This window comes from Triturus cristatus, chromosome 5_1, assembly GCF_964204655.1.
Source record: "Triturus cristatus chromosome 5_1, aTriCri1.1, whole genome shotgun sequence".
NCBI lineage: Eukaryota > Metazoa > Chordata > Amphibia > Caudata > Salamandridae > Triturus > Triturus cristatus.
In genome coordinates this window covers 161,348,992-161,374,597 of record NC_140587.1, presented here as the reverse complement: position 1 = coordinate 161,374,597, position 25,606 = coordinate 161,348,992, and the positions used below count along the sequence as shown (strand labels likewise).

Sequence of the window (25,606 nt, the reverse complement as noted above, 5' to 3'; positions counted from 1 at the left end):
ACACAGACACCAGCAGTGCAAGCTTCCTTCACACAGAAGAGATGCAGCACAAACAACAGCAGTGGAAGCGTCCCTCACACACAGAAGTGCAGCACAAGAAACAGCAGTGCCGGTTTCCCTCACACACAGAAGAGGTGCACCACAAGCAACAGCAGTGCAAGCTTCCCTCACACACAGAAGTGCAGCGCAAGCAGTGCAAGCTACCCCGCGCACTGAAGGGTACAGCACAAGCAGCAGCAGTGCAATCTTCCCTCACACACAGAACTGTTAATCACAGGCAGTGGCTACAATCTTCTCTTAAACACAAAACTTCAAATGTAAAGGCATCAACAAGTGAACATGTACAAAGTACAGGTGGAGTTGCGATCTGATCTGGACGGTTATTTACTGGCCTGACTAGTATTTGTATGCATGGCTGGAATAGATTAAAAAACATGAAGCAAAAGCAGGTACTTTGCAGGCTTTAAAATCTTAAGGTAAAATTGCAAATGCAGAAAGAAATTGCCTAAAAAGTATTTTTAAATATGTACAATTCTTAAACAATGATTACAATCAACATATTTAAAAAATACAAAGGATTTTACAGAACATCGTTTTTAAGTGCAGCTCCTGAGACCTGCAGAAAGTGAGAACAAAACCAAGTGGCAGTTCCCTCCTGCTCTGTGACTGTAACATGAACCCGGAAGTCCCAGCGCAGCCAGAGAGAGGCAGACGCACAGACACACCCACCCACTTCACACAGAGAGAGAAATGAAACTTAAGTTTACTTCCTGCATCTCTGAATCATGGCGGCAGCAGCTCAGCTCGGGAACCTAAAGGAAGAGGCCACTTGTTCCATCTGTTTGGAATATTTTACTGGTCCGGTGACTATTGATTGTGGACACAACTTCTGCCGCTCCTGCATCACTCAGAGCTGGGAGGGAAGAGATGGAAACTTCCCCTGTCCACAGTGCAGGGAAACATCTGGGAAAAGCCTCCGACCCAACCGGCAACTGGGGAACATGGTGGAAATGTTAAAACAGCTTCATCTGCCCCCCCGTGAGGCCCCCGGAGGAGAATCTGTGTGAGAAACATCACGAGAAACTGAATCTGTTCTGTGCAGAGGATCAAAGGATGATATGTGTGGTGTGCTGGGAGTCCAAGGAGCATAAAACACACTCAGCAAGTCCTCTAGAGAAGGCTGCAGAGGAGTACAAGGTATGTCTGTAGGCATTCAGGGATCACAGTTTCACACTATGATCCCCATTGAGGAACCTGCATATGACTATAAGGGTGTGTGTGTGTGTGTGTGTGTGCCAATTGAAGATCACAGGGCATGTCTGTGGACATTCAGGGATCACAATGTCACTCTGTGAGCCCCATCAAGGAGGCAGTCAGAAAGCACAAGCCATGTGTGCACGTACTTAGAGGTCACAAGTCACTCTGTGTACCTCATAGAGTCGGCTGCAGAAGTGCACAGGGTATGTGTGTGCTCAGGATTCACTAGTGAATACACTCCTGGAGGCTTTCAGAAGTTACAGTGTCTCTGGGTCTTCAGTGATCAAAGGCGCCCTGTGAGTCCCATAAAGATAGTTGTCCAAGAGCACAAGTTATGTGAGTGGGTGCTCAGAGCTCACTAATGAAGACATGCAATGAGTCATACAAAGGAATACAAGGTAAATAAGTTGGATTTTAGGAAATCACAGGTTGTTCAAGCCTCAAAGAAGGGTCTGGAAAAGAGGACAAGGCACGTCTGTGGGCATTCAGGGATCACAAAGGCACACTGAGCCCCAATGAAAAACCTACAAACAAGCACAAGGTGCGTGTGGGTGTTTAGGAACGACAAGTGAAGAGCACAAGGTATGGCTGTGAATATTCAGGGAACACAAAGTCATTTGGTGAGCCACACCAAGGGGCAGCCGGAGAGCACAAGCTATGTGTGTGAGTGTTCAGAGGTCAAAAGTCACCCTTTGTATAGGGTGACCAGATGGCTCTGTGTCACTGGAATGCCGTTTTTCTCTTCCTGGACTTTGCTATTATATATATTTTTTATCTGGTGTGTTGAAGCAATAGGATTCAGTAAAATGAACCAAGACCACAACTCCCAGAATGCACTAATATGTTAAATCAAAAGGTCAGAAATGGAAAGTTTGAGTACCTGTGTGCGCCATTGAGGAGACTGCTGAAGAGAACAGGGTATGTCTGTGGATGTTCAGAGAATCAAAAGTCACCGGAGAGTCCATAGAGGAGGCTACTAACAGCTCTCGGTATGTCTGTGATTGTTTATAGGTCATAATGTGCCAGTGGTCCCCAAAGAGAAGTCTGTGCAAGGAGTGTATGTGGGTGTTCAGGACTTACAAGTGAAGACACTCTGTAAGTTACCCAGAGGAAGAACCTGCAGAGGAGCACAAGGTAGGTGTGTTGGTGTTCAGGTACCACAAGTTAAGTCACTTGTTAAGTCCTTAAGAGGATACAAAGTATGTTTTCGGGTGTTAAGAGATCGCAATTCACCCTGTGGATCCAATAGAGAAGTGTGCCCAAGAGCACATGGTATATATGTGGGAGGTCAGGATTCACAAGTAAAGACATCCTCCAAGTCTCACAGGGGAATACAAGTTATGTATGTCTGCTTTTAGGGATCAGAGGTGGAGCACTATGAGCCTCATGGAAGAGGCTGCAGAAGAGCACAAGATATGTCTGTGGGTATTCAGGGATCAAAGTGGACTCCGTGGATCCCCTGGAGAAGACTGGCCAAAGTCACAAGGTATATTTGTGGGTGCTTAGGGATCGTAAGCAAAGGCACTCTGTGAAACCTATATAAAAAACTGGAAAAGAGCACACAGTGTGGCCGTCGGAACGCTGAGACCACAGGTATATATACCTTGAGCCACAGAGGCGGATGCAGAAGATCAGAAGGGATGTGTGTGGGTGTTTTTGGATCTCACGTGGTACTCAAAGGGTTCAGTGTGGCAGTGACAGTTGTTGGTGTCAGAAGGCTTGATGCAGCAATGTAGGGTGTAGCACACAGGCCCACAAGGGTATCAGACACAGCAGAAGATGTGTGGCAATGCAATGTGTAGTAAACAGGCTCCCAAGGGTATCAGACACAGCAGAAGATGTGCAGCAATGCAATGTGTAGTACACAGGCTCCCAATGGTATCAGACACAGCAGAAGATGTGCAGCAAGGTAATGTGTAGTACACAGGCTCCCAAGGGTATCAGACACAGCAGAAGATGTGCAGCAATGTAATGTGTAGTACACAGGCTCCCAAGGGTATCAGAGACAGCAGAAGATGTGCAGCAATGTAATGTGTAGTACACAGGCTCCCAAGAGCATCAGACCCAGCAGAAGATGTGCAGCAATGCAATGTGTAGTACACAGGCTCCCAAGGGTATCAGACCCAGCAGAAGATGTGCAGCAATGCAATGTGTAGTACACAGGCTCCCAAGGGTATCAGACACAGCAGAAGATGTGCAGCAATGCAATGTGTAGCACACAGGCCCACAAGGGTATCAGACACAGCAGAAGATGTGCAGCAATGCAGTGTGTAGTACACAGGCTCCCAATGGTATCAGACACAGCAGAAGATGTGCAGCAATGCAATGTGTAGCACACAGGCTCCCAAGGGTATCAGACACAGCAGGAGATGTGCAGCAATGCAATGTGTAGCACACAGGCTCCCGAGGGTATCAGACACAGCAGAAGATGTGCAGCAATGCAATGGGTAGTACACAGGCTCCCAAGAGCATCGGTGCAGGTGACTCCCCGCAATGCAGGGTTCATCAGGCAGAGGTTCAGCTGGAATGGTTGCTTGTCACAGACCCCGTAGGAGCCTGTTGCCTCTTTTCTGTTGCAAACTCTGTAAGGGGCTCGTGTCTGAATTGTATTTCAGATGCTGGAAAGGGTTGGAACCTGCCCTGATGTAAACTCTCAGGGCAACTCCCTGATTCCGGTCATAGGCCCTGAGAGTGGCTGATGTCTGCTCCCTATCTCTGGCTGTCTGTTTCTTGCCTTCTACTTTGTGTGGTGTCTGCTGACTGTTCTCTCTCACAGACCCTGTATGAGTCTGGCACCTGACCTGCCCTGTTAATGTAAATGTGTGTTTTCTGTATACATGGCGCTGGTGTCTGCTCTCTCACTTTGGCTGTCTGTTTTCTCTGTCACAGACCCTTTATGAGGCTGGTTGCTCTCCTGCTGTGCTTGTCTGTTCTCCATCTGAGATCCTGTAGGAGTCTGTGACCCGCTACCTCAATATGTCTATTATCAGTCACGGACCCTTTATGAGGTCGGTTGCTCTCCTTCTGTGCCTGTCTGTTCTCCATCTGAGATCCTGTAGAAGTCGGGTACCTGCTCTCTCAATATGTCTATTCTCAGTCACAGACCCTTTATGAGGCTGGTTGCTCGCCTGCTGTGCCTGTCTGTTCTCCATCTGAGATCCTGTAGGAGTCTGTGACCCGCTACCTCAATATGTCTATTATCAGTCACGGACCCTTTATGAGGTCGGTTGCTCTCCTTCTGTGCCTGTCTGTTCTCCATCTGAGATCCTGTAGAAGTCGGGTACCTGCTCTCTCAATATGTCTATTCTCAGTCACAGACCCTTTATGAGGCTGGTTGCTCTCCTGCTGTGCCTGTCTGTTATCCATCTGAGATCCTGTAGAAGTCGGGTACCTGCTCTCTCAATATGTCTATTCTCAGTCACAGACCCTTTATGAGGCTGATTGCTCTCCTGCTGTGTATGTCTGTTCTCCATCTGAGATCCTGTAGGAGTCTGGTACCCGCTCCCTCAATATGTCTTTTCTCAGTCACGGATCCTTTATGAGGCTGGTTGCTCTCCTGCCGTGCCTGTCTGTTCTCCATCTGAGATCCTGTAGGAGTCGGGTACCCGCTCCCTCAATATGTCTATTCTCAGTCACAGACAGACCCTTTATGAGGCTCGTTGCACTCCTGCTGTGCCTGTCTGTTCTTCATCTGAGATCCTGTATATTCTCAGCCACAGACCCTTTATGAGGCTGGTTGCTCTCCTGCTGTGCCTGTCTGTTCTCCATCTGAGATCTTGTAGGAGTCGGGTACCCGCTCCCTCAATATGTCTATTCTCAGTCACAGACAGACCCTTTATGAGGCTGGTTGCACTCCTGCTGTGCCTGTCTGTTCTTCATCCGAGATCCTGTATATTCTCAGTCACAGACCCTTTATGAGGCTGGTTGCTCTCCTGCTGTGCCTGTCGGTTCTCCATCTGAGATCATGTAGGAGTCTGTTACCCACTCCCTCAAAATGTCTTTTCGTAGTCACAGACCCTTTATGAGGCTGGTTGCTCTCCTGCTATGCCTGTCTGTTCTCCATCTGAGATCCTGTATATTCTCAGTCATAGACCCTTTATGAGACTGATATCTGCTCTCGTCCTGTGACTGTTCTCTGTCATAGACCATGTAAACGCTTGGTGCCCGCTCTCTCGTTTTGGTTGTCTCTTCTCTGTTGCATACTCTCTATGGGGCTGGCACCTGCTCTGTCACTCTGTTCTCTGTCACAGACCCTGCCTGGGGTTGGGACCTGCACTCTTCCTGTGCCTGTCACAGACTGATCATTTCTTTGGTTGTCTGTTCTCTCTCACAGGCCCTGCATGGGGCTGGCACCTGCTCTCTCGCTGTATCTCTCTATTCTCTGTCACAGACCCTGCCTGGGGTTGGGACCTGCACTCTTCCTGTGCCTGTCACAGACTGATCATTTCTTTGGTTGTCTGTTCTCTCTCACAGGCCCTGCATGGGGCTGGCACCTGCTCTCTCGCTGTGTCTCTCTATTCTCTGTCACAGACCCTGCGTGGGGTTGGGGACTGCACTCTTCCTGTGCCTGTCACAGACTGTGATAATTTCTTTGGTTGTCCGTTCTCTCTCACAGGCCCTGCATGGGGCTGGCACCTGCTCTCTCGCTGTGTCTCTCTATTCTCTGTCACAGACCTTGCTTGGGGTTGGGGACTGCACTCTTCCTGTGCCTGTCACAGACTGATCATTTCTTTGGTTGTCTGTTCTCTCTCACAGGCCCTGCATGGGGCTGGCACCTGCTCTCTCGCTGTGTCTCTCTATTCTCTGTCACAGACCTTGCTTGGGGTTGGGGAATGCACTCTTCCTGTGCCTGTCACAGACTGATCATTTCTTTGGTTGTCTGTTCTCTCTCACAGGCCCTGCATGGGGCCGGCACCTGCTCTCTCGCTGTGTCTTTCTGTTCTCTGTCACAGACCCTGCCTGGGGTTGGGGCCTGCACTCTTCCTGTGCCTGTCACAGGCTTTGATCATTTCTTTGGTTGTCTGTTCTCTCTCACAGGCCCTGCATGGGGCTGGCACCTGCATGGGACAAGGTCAAGAGATGGTTCATCAGTCAAGGGGGTGCATGTTATGTTATATCCCTTTATTAAAGCTCAAGGAATCACACCTGGAGGTGCATCTTGGCACTCGGCCTGTACATAACTCGCACCTAATAACTGAAACAGTCAGGTTTCCAACAGTTTTTTTAATTTAGCAAAATCCGATGAGCAGCAGCGATAGAATGGAAGCTGATTCCGTGCCGCCGTGCAGTGTCGTAGAACGCTCTGCCCCCATATGTCGAGGCACGAATGCGAGGAATGGAGCACCTTGTCGCTGGTTCTGAGTGTGCGAGCAGGACAATGATAACATAATGCGCCTTTCAGATACAAAGGACAAATGCCCATGAAAGCTTTGTGGGTAACGCAGCATCTTTTGAAAGCAATGCGCTTTCTGATCGGAAGCCGGTGGAGGGCCCTGTAGATGGGGACAGAAGGAGAGCCTGACGGGGGGCTACTAACCAAACAGGCAGCCGTATTGTGCACCACCTGTAGGTGGGACAGAAGGGTATCGTTCGCTGCCATAAGCAAAGCGTCGCTATTATCCAGACAGCTTTTTGAACAAAATCCGGACCAAATGTTTCCTAGCCGGAGATTGAAGTCGGGGAAACACTTTCCTCAGAAGCCGCGTGATAGCAAAGCTTGTTCGTCTTGTAGTGGCTATGTGGCTTCTCATAGCCAATTCCTGGTCTATTTTAATTAAGTTTCTTGCAGATTGTCTTGGAGAGGGGACTGACCCCAGTTCAGGAGGCCACCAGTCAGGAGACCAGAGATGCGGGGCTTTGCCAAACTGCAGGACCTGCGTCTTCTGGCTGTTCAACTGAAGACGGTTCTTAGACATCCGCGCGGCCATAATCCTCATACAATCTCGAAATCGGCGTATGGCACCGTCAATGTCGAGTCCCAGGGAGATGATCACCTGGGTATGTTGGGTATAAGAACTGTCTTCAAAAGCAGAGGCTTTAACGATCTGAGCCAAAGGAGCGGCATAGATGTTAAACAGCGTCGGGCTCAATGATGAGCCCCGCGGTCCTCCTTTGGGGATGGAACCAGATGATATTTAAATGGACCCAGGGTGATTATTTGAGTCCAGCCATCTAAAAAGTCTAACAATTTAAGGAGAAATTTGGTTGCTGGAGGTGAAATTAGCACAAGACACTCAAGATTACCTGTGTATGATGAATACACATTTGAATTCCATTTTAGAAAATGTTTATCAATGATTGCCAATGGCTGTGAGATGTAGACGCTCATATTAATTTTGACATGGCATTGAAGTACGTTTTTTTTTATATGTTATTTTTTATTTTACAGAGTTTTATGCTGGGGGTCTTGTTATTGACGTCTTTATAAGTGATGCAAAGGATCTGAAGATGATCTGGGCTGGAAGGAGCAGCCAGTGTAGGTCTTTTAATGTGAAGGTGATATGATTTCTTCAAGCCCTCGATGAGCTGCGCCGCTTCCTATATGCTACCGTTCAGGGGTGCTAGGGTGGTGTTGACATTGAAATCAACCTTTCTTAGTCTTCTTTGCAATGTGTTTCTTGAATGAGAGGTCTGTGTTGAGGGTGAGGGTAAACCCTGGTAGGTTTAAGGTGGAGACCCAGGCTTAAATCTGGGGCTGTTGTGATACAGAAAGAATTCAGTCTTTTTGGGGTTTAACTTTAATACATTTGTTGACATCCAAGACGGGCGGGATTTGAGGCTGTGGTTGGGTGAGGATATTTTACGTCTGCAGTCTGATGGGTCTTGATGCTGCTGTCTGTAAGGATGGATCCCAGAGATCCCATGTAGAGGTTAAAGATGAAGAGAGAAAGGATGGAGCTCTGAGGTACTTTGCGGGAGACGGGGATTTTCTGTGATCTTGCAGAACCTAATTGCATGAACTGGTACCAGTTGGTGAGGTTGGATGTGAACCATTTCAAGACCGGGTCTGAAAATCCCACTTGTTGTTTCCAGGTGTTGATCAAAGCTGGATGGTCATCTTTGTTGAAGGCAGCAGAGAGGTCCAGGAACAGGACCATGATGTCAGGGGTTTTTTCTTGTTGTTGATGAGATGGGTGTTGTCGTCTGCTTGGAGTGGGGCTGTCTAAGTGCTGCTGCATGGTCTGAAGACAGATTGGTCATCCTGTAGAGTAGTAGCCTTGCAGAAGTGCTCCTGTAGAGTTTGGCAACTGCTTTCTTGTTTATCTTGCCTATAAATGGAAGGTGCTTAATGGGCCAGAAGTTTGTGAAGTCGGCTGGGCCCAGGGATGGTTTCTTTTGCAGTGGAAAGATCTGACTTCTCTTAACAGTGCTTGAAAGTGTCCTATGGCTGAGGGAGATGTTGACAATGTGGTAGAAGGGCTTAAGGGCCTCTCCTTGAAGCAATTTGATGATGGATGAAGGAAGGGTCTCGTCTTCATCGGAGGTTTCTTAGACTAGAGTTTTAGGTTATTGGGGAGATCCATGCGTGAGACTGGATTGAAGAAGATCCATTGGGTTGGGGGATGGTTGGAAGCGGAGCGAGTGTGGAAGTGGTGATAATGTTGATCTGATTTGTGTGATGGCATTGCATTTGTCGACTGATGCAGGGACTGTGGGTTCTGAGAGAGGATTGGTTCAATGCTTGACAGCCTTGAAGAGGGCTTTGCTTCTGATGGTTGCCTCACTGATGGTGGTTTGGTAGTAAAAGAATATAGCTGCTATGATGAAGGACCTGCAGTTATAGTTAGTGTTTTTAGTAGGGTGTTTGACTTGTCCTGTTTTCGTATGGCAGGTTTGTTTTCGTTACGCTCTGACATCTGTGGTGGTCTGAAGTGTCTGGCAGGTCATTGAATGTATTACAGAAGGAAGTCTGATGGAGTGGAAGGTGACTATTCTTCTTTTCGATTGTCCTTGATACTCAGGTGTAGTATATGCATTGGTGGAGGGGATGGCAAGGTGGTCTGTCCAGTTGAGGACGGAGAGGTGGTCTGTCCAGTTGAGGACGGAGAGGTGGTCTGTCCAGTTGAGGATGGAAAGGAGGTCGGTCCAGTTGAGGACGGAGAGGTGGTCTGTCCAGTTGAGGATGGAAAGGAGGTCGGTCCAGTTGAGGATGGAAAGGAGGTCGGTCCAGTTGAGGACGGAGAGGTGGTCGGTCCAGATGAGGATGGAAAGGTGGTCTGTCCAGTTGAGGATGGAAAGGTGGTCAGTCCAGTCGAGGGCTATAGGTGTGTAGCCGCAGATATTGGGAGATGCTGATAGAAAGAGGCCTGGTGTGTTGACTTTGTGTTGGGTTATTGATAGCTGTTTCATTTCTAGTGTCTTTAGAAGTGTGTAGAATGCGTCCTTCATGTATTTTGTGTTGGAGGTGGAAGTCTTCGAAGAATGTGCGGTGGCTGCGTTGAATGGAGGCCGTTAGTGTATACCGAGGATGCTGTTTTGGAGATTGCTAGAGGTCAATAGCAGGAGAGGAGCTTGAAAGAGTTGGGTCTTGTAGAATTACTAACAGTGAGGGTCAGAGTGTCTGGTGTGTGACTGCAAGCCTCCCGCGTCCTGGTTTGAGTGTGTGATCTATGTATGGAAGCATCTAATTTTAGGGCTGAGGACGCCCAGGATGTGCGTGAAGGAGGGTGTGAACCAGGCTGAATGTTGAAACTAGGTTGTATCACTGCACAGTACGCATTAATGAACATCAATTAAGAAATTCACATATAGTGTACCTTTTTCCATTCTTTTAGCCAAAAATGCTTCCTGTTTATTCTTGGTATATGGGCTGCACACATGGTTATTGCACTTATAAAAATGTGTTAGATTAGATTAGATATTTTCACTGGTTTGTGTGTTGTTCTAAAATATGTCATAATGTCTCTAGGACAAAGTTTGTTTTTTAAAGTAGTTCCAAGTCTAAATCTTTCCATGCAGTTAGGCTCAAAGTGAGAACAGTGACTTTCAAGGCAAGAACAGGACCAAAGAAGTGACACCGTTGTCTGTGACACTGGCGCTCACAATCCTGATATGTGCGACTGGTACTTGCAATCTGCATATGTGTGGCTGGTACTTACAACATTAATGTATGACTGGTATATACAGTCTGGGCATGTGTGGCAGATACTGTAGTGACTCTTTTTTTGTGAGTAAGACTACACTCTACAAATATACACTTATTTCTTGCAATCTCATCTCTGCAGGTAAAACTTCAAGAGTGGCGGCGTCTTCTGAAGAAAGAGGAGGAATATATTCTGGAGTCTAAAGTCAAGGAAGAGGAACAGTATAAAACCATGAGGGTGAGAGGCTGCAGTGAGTGCTGTGTCTCTGTGTGTCTGTATGTGTCTGTGCCCGTGTGTTTGTGGTGACAGACAGAGGCTGATGAGTCACCCTACAGACTGGGTCATGGTCCGCACCAAATAGATATACTGACTGGAGTCAATGTGCTTGGATATTGGGACTGAAATCAGCCAAGGGCTTGTCCAAAAATAAATAAAAACAAGAATTACTCTTCTGACCTTAAGTTAGTACTTACATACTGGTGTGTGTTAGTGTGTGTGTGCACAGATATCACATTAGCTGGCTGTGAGTATATACCAGTGTGTGTGTTTGTGCGTGCACCCGTATGTGTGTGGCTGCATATTCATGCTTAGGTGTACGTGTTTAATTATGTATTCATGTATGGATGACCCTGGAGTTATTCATGGGAGTGCATGCATGTCTACTCATCTCTGTGTTTTTGTGGGCTTGAACAAATGTTTCTGTGTGTCTTTGTATGCATGTATACATGTTGAGCCATAGAGTATCCAGATGCATGTGCTCATATCTGTACATGTGTGTTTTAGGGTTGTGTATGGTTCAGTCTGGATTTATTGGATGTGGGTTTGTACTTGCATATGTGAATGCCTGTCTAGGGGTTTGCTTATCACATATTCTGGTGGTATTTGTGAGTGGGCAAAACCATGGCATCTCTGTGTGTGTGCATCTGTGAGCTTGTGTGTGCATAGGTCTGGAGTTATACATCAGCCTGTATGTGTGTGCGTCTGTGAGCTTGCGTGTGCATAGGTCTGGAGTTATACATCAGTCTGTAAGTGTGTGCATCTGTGAGCTTGTGTGTGTATAGGTCTGGAGTTATACATCATTCTGTAATTTTGTGCGTCTGTGAGCTTGTGTGTGCATAGGTCTGGAGTTATACATCAGTCTGTATGTGTGTGCGTCTGTGAGCTTGTGTGTGCGCACAGGTCTGGAGTTATACATCAGTCTGTATGGTGTGCATCTGTGAGCTTGTGTGTGCACAGGTCTGGAGTTATACATCAGTCTGTATGTGTGTGCGTCTGTGAGCTTGTGTGTGTGCACAGGTCTGGAGTTATACATCAGTCTGTATGTGTGTGTGTCTGTGAGCTTGTGTGTGCATAGGTCTGGAGTTATACATCAGTCTGTATGTGTGTGCATCTGTGAGCTTGTGTGTGCATAGGTCTGGAGTTATACATCAGTCTGTATGTGTGTGTGTCTGTGAGCTTGTGTGTGCGCACAGGTCTGGAGTTATACATCAGTCTGTATGGTGTGCATCTGTGAGCTTGTGTGTGCACAGGTCTGGAGTTATACACCAGTCTGTATGTGTGTGTGTCTGTGAGCTTGTGTGTGCATAGGTCTGGAGTTATACATCAGCCTGTATGTGTGTGCGTTTGTGAGCTTGTGTGTGCATAGGTCTGGAGTTATACATCACTCTGTAAGTGTGTGAATCTGTGAGCTTGTGTGTGTATAGGTCTGGAGTTATACATCAGTCTGTTAGTTTGTGCGTCTGTGAGCTTGTGTGTGCATAGGTCTGGAGTTATACATCAGTCTGTATGTGTGTGTGTGTCTGTGAGCTTGTGTGTGCGCACAGGTCTGGAGTTATACATCAGTCTGTATGGTGTGCATCTGTGAGCTTCTGTGTGCACACGTCTGGAGTTAAACATCAGTCTGTATGTGTGTGCGTCTGTGAGCTTGTGTGTGCGCACAGGTCTGGAGTTATACATCAGTCTGTATGTGTGTGCATCTGTGAGCTTGTGTGTGCATAGGTCTGGAGTTATACATCAGTCTGTATGTGTGTGCATCTGTGAGCCTGTGTGTGCACAAGTCTGGAGTTATACATCAGTCTGTATGTGTGTGCGTCTGTGAGCTTGTGTGTGCATAGGTCTGGAGTTATACATCAGTCTGTATGTGTGTGCATCTGTGAGCTTGTGTGTGCACAGGTCTGGAGTTATACATCAGTCTGTATGTGTGTGCGTCTGTGAGCTTGGGTGTGCATAGGTCTGGAGTTATACATCAGACTGTATGTGTGTGCATCTGTGAGCTTGTGTGTGCATAGGTCTGGAGTTATACATCAGTCTGTATGTGTGTTCGTCTGTGAGCTTGTGTGTGCACAGGTCTGGAGTTATACATCAGTCTGTATGTGTGTCCGTCTGTGAGCTTGTGTGTGCACTGGTCTGGAGTTATACATCAGTCTGTACGTGTGTGCGTCTGTGAGCTTGTGTGTACATAGGTCTGGAGTTACACATCAGTCTGTAAGTGTGTGCGTCTGAGCTTGTGTGTGCACAGGTCTGGAGTTATACATCAGTCTGTATGTGTGTGCGTCTGTGAGCTTGTGTGTGCATAGGTCTGGAGTTATACATCAGTCTGTATGCGTGTATTTCTGTGAGCTTGTGTGTGCACAGGTCTGGAGTTATACATCAGTCTGTATGTGTGTGCGTCTGTGAGCTTGTGTGTTCATAGGTCTGGAGTTATACATCAGTCTGTATGTGTGTGCGTCTGTGAGCTTGTGTGTGCATAGGTCTGGAGTTATACATCAGTCTGTGTGTGCATGTGTGAGCTTGTGTGTGCACAAGTCTGGAGTTATACATCCGTCTGTATGTGTGTGCGTCTGTGAGCTTGTGTGTGCATAGTTCTGGAGTTATACATCAGTGTGTATGTGTGTGCATCTGTGAGCTTGTGTGTGCACAGGTCTGGAGTTATACATCAGTCTGTATGTGTGTGCGTCTCTGAGCTTGTGTGTGCATAGGTCTGGAGTTATACATCAGTCTGTATGTGTGTGTGTGTCTGTGAGCTTGTGTGTGCGCACAGGTCTGGAGTTATACATCAGTCTGTACATCTGTGAACTTGTGTGTACATAGGTCTGGAGTTTTACATCAGTGAGATTACATATGCACCTCTGTGTGATTATGTGTATGCATGGGTGTGCCTATGTGAGAGTGAATCTGCTGGGTTTGTTTATACACAGTCTGGAGATATTCATCTGTGAATGTGTACTACTGAGGTCATTTGCCTCTGGTGTCCTGAGGTCTGTCCTACTATGGCTCGACACTGGGTCAAGGACATCCCTCTCTGCACTTGACTCCCAGGATAGCGAGGTCGAGCAGTCAAAGGCTTCTCACGGAGGTAGAGGGCGGGCAGGCATTCAGAACTCAACAGTCAACCAACAGATGCAATATTGTTATGTCTAGCCCTGTTCTTAAGAAATAAAGTCCTTTAAGCCCAAATAAAGGGAAACACCAGCAGTTTAATAAAAATATAGTTGCAGGGTTGCAATGTACAATCCCCCAAAAAGCACAGCACCCTCTCTGGTGCCCTACTAGAATTTTTAATGTCTGTGGTCTCCTGTATGTTCTCAGTGCCGGCATACCCTTGTAGGTGATTAGCCGTGTTCTATAAATCCTGTTTGTTTGGTTGATGTCATAGGGCATAGGGTTTATTCAAGCACAGACTCCGTTCAATCTGGGTCACTCCACTTGCTGCTGCGTAGATCAGTTCAATGGCTTTTGCCTCAAAGAGTTCACACGGGCATAAGCTATACTGCTCAGACTGCAGATTTCTCTGCCCTGCTATACCTACTCTGCGGTGGGGTGCTCAGAGTGCCCATTCCTGTATCAGCGGAGTCAGCTACGCGGATCTGTAGGGAAGCCTCATTTGGGACTAGGACTGCTGGTGATAATCAGTTCAGCAGGCCTGCACGGCGACACTCGTCTTTGGCCGCTGTGGCCTCTTAGGCTCGTTGCACACAGATACTCGCTCATAGCAGTTGCAGCCTCAGGGTCTAGTATTCAGCGGATGGTCATCATTGGCAGTTGCAGCTTCCCAGGCCGTATCAGTTCTTTCCATCAACGTTGCTGGTGGTTCTTCCTAGGCAGGTATGATATCAGGCAGCGGCAGGCACTTATCAGGGCATCATACGACCCAATGGTGATTCTCACTTGAATGATTCAGCGCTGCTCAGGGAGATCCCACACAACACAGATAACTCTTGTCCTCTCTCTGACCGGCAGTCGCTTTCTCTGGATGTTGCTCATGCCAAGAATATGCTGGGCTTCTCTCCTTGACAGGCAGTACTCTTTCAGCACGTGACACTCTCCTTCCCTCTCTCACTGGCAGACTCCTAGGTGCTAGGCAGGTCCTCAGCGCTTCCTGAAAGTGATGCAGGCTCCTAGGTGCTAGGCAGGTCCTCAGCTCTTCCTGAAAGTGATGCAGACTCCTAGGTGCTAGGCAGGTCCTCAGCGCTTCCTGAAAGTGATGCAGGCTCCTAGGTGCTAGGCAGGTCCTCAGCTCTTCCTGAAAGTGATGCAGGCTCCTAGGTGCTAGGCAGGTCCTTAGCGCTTCCTGAAAGTGATGCAGGCTCCTAGGTGCTAGACAGATCCTCAGCGCTTCCTGAAAGTGATGCAGGCTCCTAGGTGCTAGGCAGGTCCTCAGTCCTTCCTTTTTTGTAAAACATTTTTATTGGCATTTATAAACAATAATACGCGCAGGCACAGACGGTATCGCCATCATCACAGAGACTTACATAGCATAAGCGCCCGGTCACAGCCCTTTCGGTCTCGCAGCCTCGTGGGCCCTCAGGCCGTTCGCCTCTACCCTGATTGGGGCTGCCGGTGTGTGTCCGCGACCAGTCTCTGGATATGCCTCACTAGGGCACGCAGTGATCGCCTCGCCGCAGGGGTGCCGTGCAATGTGATTGAACCCCTGTGAGGGATGTCGTATAGGCTATAGGAGTGCAGCCATTAAATAACCGTGAACTAACTGGGAGCAGAGAACTAGGGAATGGGGGTGCACTATGTCGCCTATCAGAAATACGTGTATCTATGCGCTCGAGTGCTGGACCATCGTGTGGGGGAAGGTCGGGGTGGTCGCGGGCGCGAAGGGGGGAGGGGGCAGGGGGTGTGGGGGCATCGATCATAGCCTATAAGGAATCTGGCGGTGGGACCTGTGGTGTCCGCCTCTGCGAGGCACCGGGTGCTTGGACTGCCTGCGCATTTCCCGGGGTGGGCTCCGGAGTCGCGGGCGCCCCCGAGGGGTCAATCGGTCCTGAGCTCGCCACAGCCGCTGTTTCCTGCGCGAAAGCGTGCATTAACATGGCCCAGGGCATGGAGATCGGGTGTTTGCGCATCCCCGGGCCTCCTCCGTTCTGAGTGTGGTTTCCTCCGCCTTGCCCCACTTCTTGACTGCTCCCACCCATGCCGCTAGAGGGGGCCCCCCCGGCGCCTTCCAATGCATAGCAATGCATCGTTTGGCGAGGAGCAACACCAGGAAAGCAAATTTCCTCTCCACTTTCTGCGGTTTATGTCGCCCATGAATACCCAACGCGCTCGCCTCCCATGTGTCCAGGTCCTGGAACCCTGTAACCGTTTTGAGGGCAGTGTGAATTGTGTGCCAGTAACTATAGAGCGTCGGACAATCCCAAAACATGTGCCTAAACGAGGCAGCAGGCTCCGGGCATCTAGGGCAACCAAACACACCGTTAGGGAAATATTTCTGCAACTTTTCGGGGGTTAGATACGCCCTGTGCCATATATGCAACTGTATGTTCTTAAACCGATAGTTGCGGGACACTTTTTTGTGTATTCCAGAGCCCTGGTCCACTCCCTGTCATGTAGAGGCCGTTGGAAGTCATCCTCCCAGTGTTCTCTAAGGGTCGCTAATGTGGGACTCCGCAGGGTCCTTACCGCTTTGTAGATCCAAGTGACAAGATGGCGACCTGACCCCATCTGCAGTATCGCATGGATGACCGGGTGCGTGGGGGGTTCCGTATCGAGCCCCCCCCCCACTGCCTGCGGCAGTCCGTGAGAAGCTGCCTGTGCCGAAGGAATTGCCCCCCGGGAAGCTCGAAGTCCCCGATCAGTGCATCGAAGGTCTGCAGGCTCTCCCCGGAGAACAACATCCCCGCCTCCGTCACCGCATGATCCGTCCACACCCGCATCATTTGCTCTGTGTAATACGCCCGACCCCTAGGGAGCCCCACCAACGGCAGCAGTGGAGAGTACAGGGGAGTACCCCGACTGAGTCGGTGAACATGCGCCAAGCAGGCGCGCGCCGTCATGACCTGGAGGGGCCGGGATAACGGCGGTGCCGCACCCGGCAGCAGCATGCGATGGACAGCGGGGATTGGAATCCGCCCCGTCTCCGTGAGCAGCTCCTCTTGTGCCCGGCCTGCCGTCCAACGCGACACCCACTGTAATTGGGCGGCAAGGAAATACGCCTCGAATGAGGGAGCCGCCAACCCACCCTGATCAAGGGGCAATTGCAGTTTTGCCAGGGCAATACGCCGGCGGCCGTTGCCCCAAATGAGGGTCCCAAGCAGGGTATCCAACTCCCGGAACAGGGATCTCGGGGGAACCACCGGAAGATTGGAGAAGAGGTAAAGCAGGCGCGGGACCAGGATCATCTTCGCGGCGGCTATCTTTCCCGGGACAGCCAAGTGGAGGCCCTTCCAGAAATGAACCAGGGATCGGATGTTACCCATCAGTGTGCGGTAATTCCCCTCATATATATCCTGCGGCGTATGATATAATTTAACGCCGAGATATCGAACCGCTTGGGGGCTCCACGAGATGTCAACATCTCCTATGCGTATCGGACCCTGCGGCACGACTTGCGTTAAGGGATAGACGGTGGACTTGGCCCAATTCACTAAGGCCCGTCACCTCCGCAAAATCATGCAGGATGCGTGAGATAGTGGCCAAGTCGATCGTGATGTCCCAGACATATATGAGTACGTCATCAGTGTACAGGGATAGTGCGTGGATAGAATCGCCTATCGGGATGCCCCATTCCTCGCCCACCCCGCGCAACAGGGTCGCCAGCGGCTCCATCGCCAATGCGAATTGCCTGGTACAACGCTGGATCGGGAAGGAGTCCGAGATGAGAGGGCCTATGCGCACTCTGGAACTGGGCGAGGAGTAACTGAGCCGAGTGTAAGCCAGCAGCTTGGGTCCGAAGCCCATGCGTAGCAGGACCTGAAACAGGTAGGCCCAGGAGAGCGTGTCAAACGCTTTCTCGAGATCCAGCACCAGACACGCTGCCCGAGAGAACCGTTCTCGCACCTGGTCCTGCACGTGGAACAACCGCCGGATGTTAGAAGAGGTGTGCCTACCAGGCACGAATCCATTCTGATCCGGGTGGACAAGTCGTGGGAGGATCGTGGTGTACCTGTCCGCCAGGGCCTTCCCATAGATTTTATAATCCGCCGACAATAGAGTTATGGGTCGGTAGGAGCCTAGCTGATGCGGGTCTCTATCTGGTTTAAGGAGGGATACTATCAAGGATTCGCGCATGGAGTGAGGTAGGACTCCCGCGTCTAGAGCTGCCTGGAGCTGCAATTCTAGTTGAGGGACCAGCTGGGACGCAAAAGTCTGGTAAAATTCAAGGGGGAAGCCATCCAGGCCAGGGGCCTTGTGATTGGCCAGCGCCTTCATGGCGTGCCGAATCTCGGCCGCCTTGAGAGGGCGATCTAGGTCCAGACGCGTATCGCGGTCTATGCGGGGAAGCTGAACACGGTCCAGGAACTCAGCCCGGGCGTCATTCGACACCGGGGGATGGGGCCTAGTGTACAAGCGCATATAAAGCTCTTGAAAGGCCTTGAGTATCCGCCCCTGCGAATACACCAAGGTACCCTGGACGTCACGAATGGCCGTGATGGTCGGAAGGCTCGAGTCCTGCTGTAAGAGCCACGCCAATAGGGTGCCCGCGCGATCGCCTTCTGTGTGGGCCCTAACAGCGTATGCCGCGAAATTGAACCGACGCATGCTTGCCAATGCTGCGTTGTACGCAGTCTCGGCACTAGCTAACGCTGCCGGTGTGGCTTTAGCGGGGTCTGTCTCCTTAGTGAGCGCGGCCAGTGCCCCTTCCGTCCGCTGAATGTCCCCCTCCAGAACCCGTCAGACCCCCGCAATATGACGAATGCAATTGCCACGCGTTACAACCTTAAAAGCATCCCATTCCAACGCTCATGTACTGGCTGTGCCGGCGTTCTCCCTGAAATATTGACTGATGTGATCCGCCAAGGTTTGTCGGAAGACCGGGTCTTCAAGACTGTCCTGTGGAAGGCGCCAAGCGGGGACGGGGGGATGCGGCGGGCGCCATTGCAATGTTATCATGTGGGCGTCATGGTCTGATATAGTTCTACCCAGGTAGTCAGCGTCCAGAACGGTAGGGAGAATGGTGGGGGAACAAAGGAAACAGTCCAGGCGCACTCTAAGGTTATGCGGTCTGGAGTGGAACGAGTAAAGTTTAGCGGTGGGGTTCCGCGTCCGCCAAGCATCCGCCAGAGACCAATGACGCATCCAGGTTGTGAACCGTTTGGCCTGCGTGACAATGGGGGAGGTGGGGAGGGGCGGGTGAGATCTGTCTAAGATTATGTCTTGTATGCAATTGTAATTGCCCCCCAAGATCCACGGCACCTGCATGTATGTGCTCAAGGGGTTGGACAGCGTGTCCCAGAATGCGGATTGATCGACGTTCGGCCCATGGATGCTGCCTAGTAATATCGTCTGGCCGTCTAACCGGCCGAGTAATAGTACATAGCGACCCTCCGGATCTATTACGTGTGACAGTTCCTGAAACGGTACTCCCGGGCGCACCCATATGAGGGCACCGAATGCGGAGTAAGTTGTGGCATAAATGGCCCCCCGCCTGCGCCTACGCAGTTTCGTCACCTCCCCCGCCGTTAGGTGTGTCTCCTGCAGGATTGCAATTTGTGCCTGGTGACGCTTAATGTATGCGTAAATGGAGTATCGCTTGCGCGCTGTATGCATGCCTCGCACATTCAGTGTAAGAAGTGTGGTTTTACCGGCTTGCGCCATCAATACATGTGTCTAGTGCACGTCTCAGGACGGGTCAGTCGGGTCCCCCCAGGGGCCCCCGGCGCTAATCCCCGCGTCCCGCCCCCGTGGGTCCAGCACATCAATGCAGCAGCTCAGCGGCGCGTGGGTAGGGACATAGTGCAGAAGGTGTGCGTAGGAAGGGAAGGGGAAACTAGGGTGAGGCAAACGTAACTTGCCCCAACACGGGGGACATATCGCCAAGCACGATACGTCCAAACTGACTCCCGAATTGCATGAGAGCATGAACCTATTAGTGAAGGGGGGTCGGCTGGCGGCTGCTGAAGGCTCTACAAGCGGGCTATGTGCAATATCTATGGCTAGCCACTTGGGCAATGTGAGCGCTGCAGGGGATGCAAGTGCCCGAGGCAACGGGGGAAACGCCAGGAGCGCCGGGCCGGCAAATGCACGGGGCGGGGAGTATCACCCTACGCTGCGGATGTGTGGCCCTCTATACAGAGCTAGTCATATCAGATCGTCAGCTGTTCGCGGGGTGACTGAAGGCAGAGCCCCCGAGTCCACTCCGGACTGTGTCGCCTCACTGTCCTCTTCCTCCTCTGACGTGAAGACATGGGGGGCACGCTCCAAGTCCGTTGCCGGAGAGGCCGGGCAAAGGCCCATCCGCCGCTTTGAGGGCCTGGCGCCGTGCCTGGACGATCTGCTCTAAGTCCGGTGATCCCAAAGTATGTGGCGGCCCCCCGGGGGTACCTGGGCGGTGTCGTCTCCGCGAGCGCTGCCTCCTGCGTCCCCCCACAGTCGCTCGTTGTTCTTGAGGACGCCCGGTCCGCCGGCCCACCGTGCAGTTCTGGTCCGCCCAGTCGTGCGCCTCCTCCGGCACCGCGAAGAAGTGGGTGACACCGCCGTGGATGATCTTCAGACAGGCCGGGAATAGGAGAGAGTACTGTATGTTTTCTGCTCTAAGGTGCCGTTTCACCTCCAGGAAGGACGCCCGTTGGCGTTGGACCGCACGTGAGTAGTCGGGAAAGATCATGACAGTCTTATTCTCGATGCGTAGCGGGCCGGGCCGCCCGTAGCACCGCGTCCCGGTCCCTGAAGTGGAGGAATTTGGCCAGCATCGGGCGAGGTGGGGCTCCCGGCTGCGTCCGACGGGCCGGCACGCGGTGCGCCCGCTCGACAGAGAAGTAGGCCGTGCGGTCCTCGCCAGGAGTGAACGATTTAGTCCAGGTTTCAACGTACTCCACCGCATCCGCCCGTTCAATTCCCTCCGGCAGCCTGAGGACGCGAATGTTGCAGCGTCGAGACCGCCCCTCCAGGTCATCAACGCGTTCTTCCATGGTGGACATGCGACTCATCAAAGCGTGCATCGATTCCCGGTGTGTGTCCACCATAGGTTGGATGTCGGCGACCGCTTTGGCGTTGTCCGTGACTCTATCCGCTAGTTTACGGTGGTTATCACGGAGGAGACTGACGTCCGTAGTTAGGGTGCCCAACTACTGCTCCAAGGAGAGCCGCGACTGTTCAATCGCCTCCAGGACCTGATCCAGTTTGGTCGACAAGGAGGGCTCCCCATTCGATCCTGCGGCCACCGGGGCCCCTCCACGCGTGCCGGCCGGGACCCCTGACGCTGCCCCCGGGGTCGACAGCACCGCCCTGGACTTGCCCATGGTGTCCACCAGGAGGGCTATCGCAGACGCGGAACAGGCGCAGTATCCGGGCTAGGTGTGGTTGTGGCTGGCCTTGAGCCCTCTGGCGCTCCGCCGCTACTCGTCTTCAACTGGCGTTGCTGCCGGGCCGTATCGCTTGTGGGGTAGTTAGGGCCGCGGAGGGCAAGGCAGCCGCTCATGCGGTAGAGGTCTCCCACGGCGCCGTCGCCAGTCCCTGCTCACCTGCGGCCAGAGTCCTCCGCCGTGTGCCCCCGGGCCCGACTCCGCCGCCGGATCAGCAGTACTCTGTCTGGGAGACTGTGTCGATTTCCGCGCCTCGTGGATCTCCCGCCGTCTCCCCTGTACTCTGGACAGACCCCCGGGGGTCGCTGCTATTAGTGCGGGATCCGGGCAGCACCCCCGGGCCTCAGGAACTGGCGTGCAACACTCTACGGTCTCGCCGCTCCACCTCCCAAGTCACGATGCCAGGATGCCTTCGGCCGCCATCTGAAAGTCAGGCAGACGTCTCCATGGTCACCACCGGAGGCCTCCCCACGCGGGAGTCCCCCCCCCGGCGCCGCTTTCAGACCTGGGCACCGCTGCGCAAGCCCACCTGCACCACAGCCTCCAGAGTCTCACTGCACGGTCACGTTCCGGTCTCCTGCCGATCACCTCCCTGCCGCGCTGGTCGATAGTGGCGGCAGTCCCCGCCGGCCAATGCTTGCGTCCACAGCACCCCTCGTCGGGTCTCACCTCTTCTCAGCGTCGGTGGCGCCCCGACGCACCGCCAATGTCCACCACACGGGGGGGGTTCATGGGGGGCTCACCGGCACCCCCGAGGCACCGGAACCCGTGGTTTGCCACAGCATCGCCCTCACTCCGGGCAATCCGCTCCCGGGGCAGTCAGCCGGCTCCTGCGGGGAGCGGGATCTCCGCCTCCAGCGCTTTGACCCCGGGCTCGTAGGTCATCAGTGGTTGCGGCGGAGCCGGGCGGGCGCCATTTTGCGGTCCGCGCCTCCTCGTCCGGCCAGCTCCCGCCTCGGAGTCTTGGCACCCAGGTGCCGTTCCACTACCGTGCCGCCAGCACCGGACTCCCCGCACCTCAGGGCAGCCTCAGAGGTTTGTAAATTGCTCCCAGGCTCCACGAGAACAGGCGAGGTGAAAGCCCGATCTCGGAGCCTCAGCAAGCCGCGTCCGTCTCGGCGGCCATCTTAGCCACGCCCCCCAGGTCCTCAGTCCTTCCTGAAAGTGATGCAGGCTCCTAGGTGCTAGACAGATCCTCAGCGCTTCCTGAAAGTGATGCAAGCTCCTAGGTGCTAGGCAGGTCCTCAGCTCTTCCTGAAAGTGATGCAGGCTCCTAGGTGCTAGACAGATCCTCAGCGCTTCCTGAAAGTGATGCAGGCTCCTAGGTGCTAGGCAGGTCCTCAGTCCTTCCTGAAAGTGATGCAGGCTCCTAGGTGCTAGACAGATCCTCAGCGCTTCCTGAAAGTGATGCAAGCTCCTAGGTGCTAGGCAGGTCCTCAGCTCTTCTTGAAACTGATGCAGGCTCCAAGGTGCTAGACAGATCCTCAGCGCTTCCTGAAAGTGATGCAGGCTCCTAGGTGCTAGGCAGGTCCTCAGCTCTTCCTGAAAGTGATGCAGGCTCCTAGGTGCTAGGCAGCTCCTCAGCTCTTCCTGAAAGTGATGCAGGCTCCTAGGTGCTAGGCAGGTCCTCAGTCCTTCCTGAAAGTGATGCAGGCTCCTAGGTGCTAGACAGATCCTCAGCGCTTCCTGAAAGTGATGCAAGCTCCTAGGTGCTAGGCAGGTCCTCAGCTCTTCCTGAAAGTGATGCAGGCTCCTAGGTGCTAGGCAGGTCCTCAGCTCTTCCTGAAAGTGATGCAGGCTCCTAGGTGCTAGGCAGGTCCTCAGCTCTTCCTGAAAGTGATGCAGGCTCCTGGGTGCTAGGCAGATCCTCAGCTCTTCCTGAAAGTGATGCAGGCTCCTAGGTGCTAGGAAGGTCCTCGGCTTCTCCTGAAAGTGATGCAGGCTCCTAGGTGCTAGGAATGTCCTCGGCTCTTCCTGAAAGTGATGCAGGCTCCTAGGTGCTAGGCAGGTCCTCAGCTCTTCCTGAAAGTGATGCAGGATCCTAGGTGCTAGGCAGGTCCTCAGCTCTTCCTGAAAGTGATGCAGGCTCCTAGGTGCTAGGAAGGTCCTCGGCTCCTCCTGAAAGTGATGCAGGCTCCTAGGTGCTAGGAAGGTCCTCGGCTCTTCCTGAAAGTGATGCAGGCTCCTAGGTGCTAGGCAGGTCCTCAGCTCTTCCTGAAAGTGATGCAGGATCCTAGGTACTAGACAGGTCCTCAGCTCTTCCTGAAAGTGATGCAGGATCCTAGGTGCTAGGCAGGTCCTCAGCGCTTCCTGAAAGTGATGCAGGCTCCTAGGTGCTTGGCAGGTCCTCAGCTCTTCCTGAAAGTGATGCAGGCTCCTAGGTGCTACGCAGGTCCTCAGTCCTTCCTGAAAGTGATGCAGGCTCCTTGGTGCTAGGCAGGTCCTCAGCTCTTCCTAAAGTGATGCAGGCTCCTAGGTGCTACGAAGGTCCTCAGTCCTTCCTGAAAGTGATGCAGGCTCCTTGGTGCTAGGCAGGTCCTCAGCTCTTCCTGAAAGTGATGCAGGCTCCTGGGTGCTAGGAAGGTCCTCTGCTCTTCCTGAAAGTGATGCAGGCTCCTAGGTGCTAGGCAGGTCCTCAGCTCTTTCTCAATGTGATGCAGGCTTCGGGTGCTTTTCCCTCAGCTCTGGGAGACGGTCTGTTGTGCAGATACCAGCCCTGGTCACATAGTGATCCGGGTACAGTACAAAGCACTCCCGTCCTTGGTCAAGATGATCTCGTAAGCGGGGGATTTGGGTCCTATTTTATTCTACTCATTTTGGTGACTGGGAAGCAGATCCGCTCTCAGGCTTTGGAACTGTTTTTTGTTGATTCTTTTTCAAATGTAATATTCAAGCTGTCTCTAAGACACTGTCTTTGTGCAAGGTGATGACACACACAGGGAGTGGCAAAGATTCTGGCGTCAAGCAGGAGTGTCCAAAACAGAGGCACAATGAAGTGTGAGGTCTCTGGCCCTGGCTGTCATCAGATTTCCTGAAGCAGTAATGAGAGACAAAAGGGCAGGTCCTGCTAAAATAATTCTCGTCCTAACAACAAAAACTGCTGTCCCTCCCTTCACTATTACCATCTACTCAAAGGCAGTGCATAGGAAGAACTAATCAGCAGCGCTTTGCTAGTAAGGACTTAAACTTCAATCCCAAGGGTAGCCCTGTCTCCGTCCTCACTCACTTTAGTGCCTGGATATCCACCCTCAAGCCACAGGAATGCAGTCAATGCACTTCCATGTCTTGGAAAGCTGTACCCACCCTCCATCTTGTGCCAGAGGGAGACAAAATGGATGCCACTGGACCCACTACTCGGACTCTCACTATACACAGATTTCTATTACCACACATGTGCTGCACATCCACTGTACACACGTGCACTGGACAGGCACACGGAAGGTTAGCGCATGGGTCTGGGGCTCACACCAAAGCAGTACAATAGACTGCAATCTCATCGGACATGGAAAGAGGTCAGGTCATAACTAATGAAACACAAAACTTAGTACGCTGCCACCACCACATTAGGTGGCTAACTCAGGACAAGGGAAGTAGTGTCATCTCGGTCATGAGTGCACACTTGGCGCGCCCCTCCACATCAGCAAACAGGGTTTGAAACTCCCATTATCAGGGATAGGCCAAGGATTCTGCACAAGTTATAGTAGCAGGATTACACGGCCAGGCAAGGTCAGGACACCAGTTTCACAAACAGTCAGGCACTCACTGCGGGCATACACCCCTGTTTATCATTCTGAAGACATTCCCGTCCTAACATACCCTACCGTACAGATCACTGACTACCTTCTGTGGCTTTCCCTGGTGCAGGACAATAATTACCCAATCACGCTCTGGGACTCAGTTGGTAGAATTTTCACATTGCCAACAGATCCCCCAACTCCCTGTCCTGATGAAGGCTGCTACAGAAGTCCACAAAGGGTAGAAACGCTGTGTCCAAAACATGACGGAGAACTATGGTTGTCATTGGCAGTTGCCCCTTACCCTATTGCAGGACATTATTTGTCCAGTCACTCTCTAGGATGCAGACTGTGAACAGGTCCTGAAGCTTGGAACCCTGTCCTGACGAAGACCCTTCTAGGCCCACAGAGGGTCGAAACAACAAGGAAGAGGACTCTGAATTCAAAATTGACTATGAGAGGGGATTCCTTTAGATCAACAGTGAAGCATATAATTGATATGCCCCTCCCCCCGCTGATGTCACAAAAGACCTTTCCTTCATCTTGAGCGGGCTAAAGGTTCCTGCATTGTATCAAACTCACAGAACGTTAATTAATCATGGTAGTGATGAGGTATACGTTTCTCAATTTAATAACATAAACTTTCATTATTACAATTCTGTATGCAACATATATGCCAATAATATTAAAATCTTAGCAAAATAGGCTGCATATTAGATTTGTCATGGTTCACACCTTTAAATATCTCAAACAATTAATGCAAACGTGTTGTTTCCTTTAG

General features: G+C 51.7%; 1 pseudogene across 1 annotated transcript in view; it reads left to right on the top strand.

Annotated features, from left to right (window-relative positions):
• The first annotated feature begins 757 nt into the window (after window positions 1–757).
• Window positions 758–25,606, top strand: part of LOC146830508 (E3 ubiquitin-protein ligase TRIM39-like) — an 80,153-nt pseudogene continuing 55,304 nt past the window's right edge. Inside the window, exons 1-2 of the transcript XR_014961431.1 lie at window positions 758–1,197; window positions 10,482–10,577. The product of XR_014961431.1 is annotated as an E3 ubiquitin-protein ligase TRIM39-like (transcript). The remainder of the gene's footprint in view (window positions 1,198–10,481; window positions 10,578–25,606) is intronic.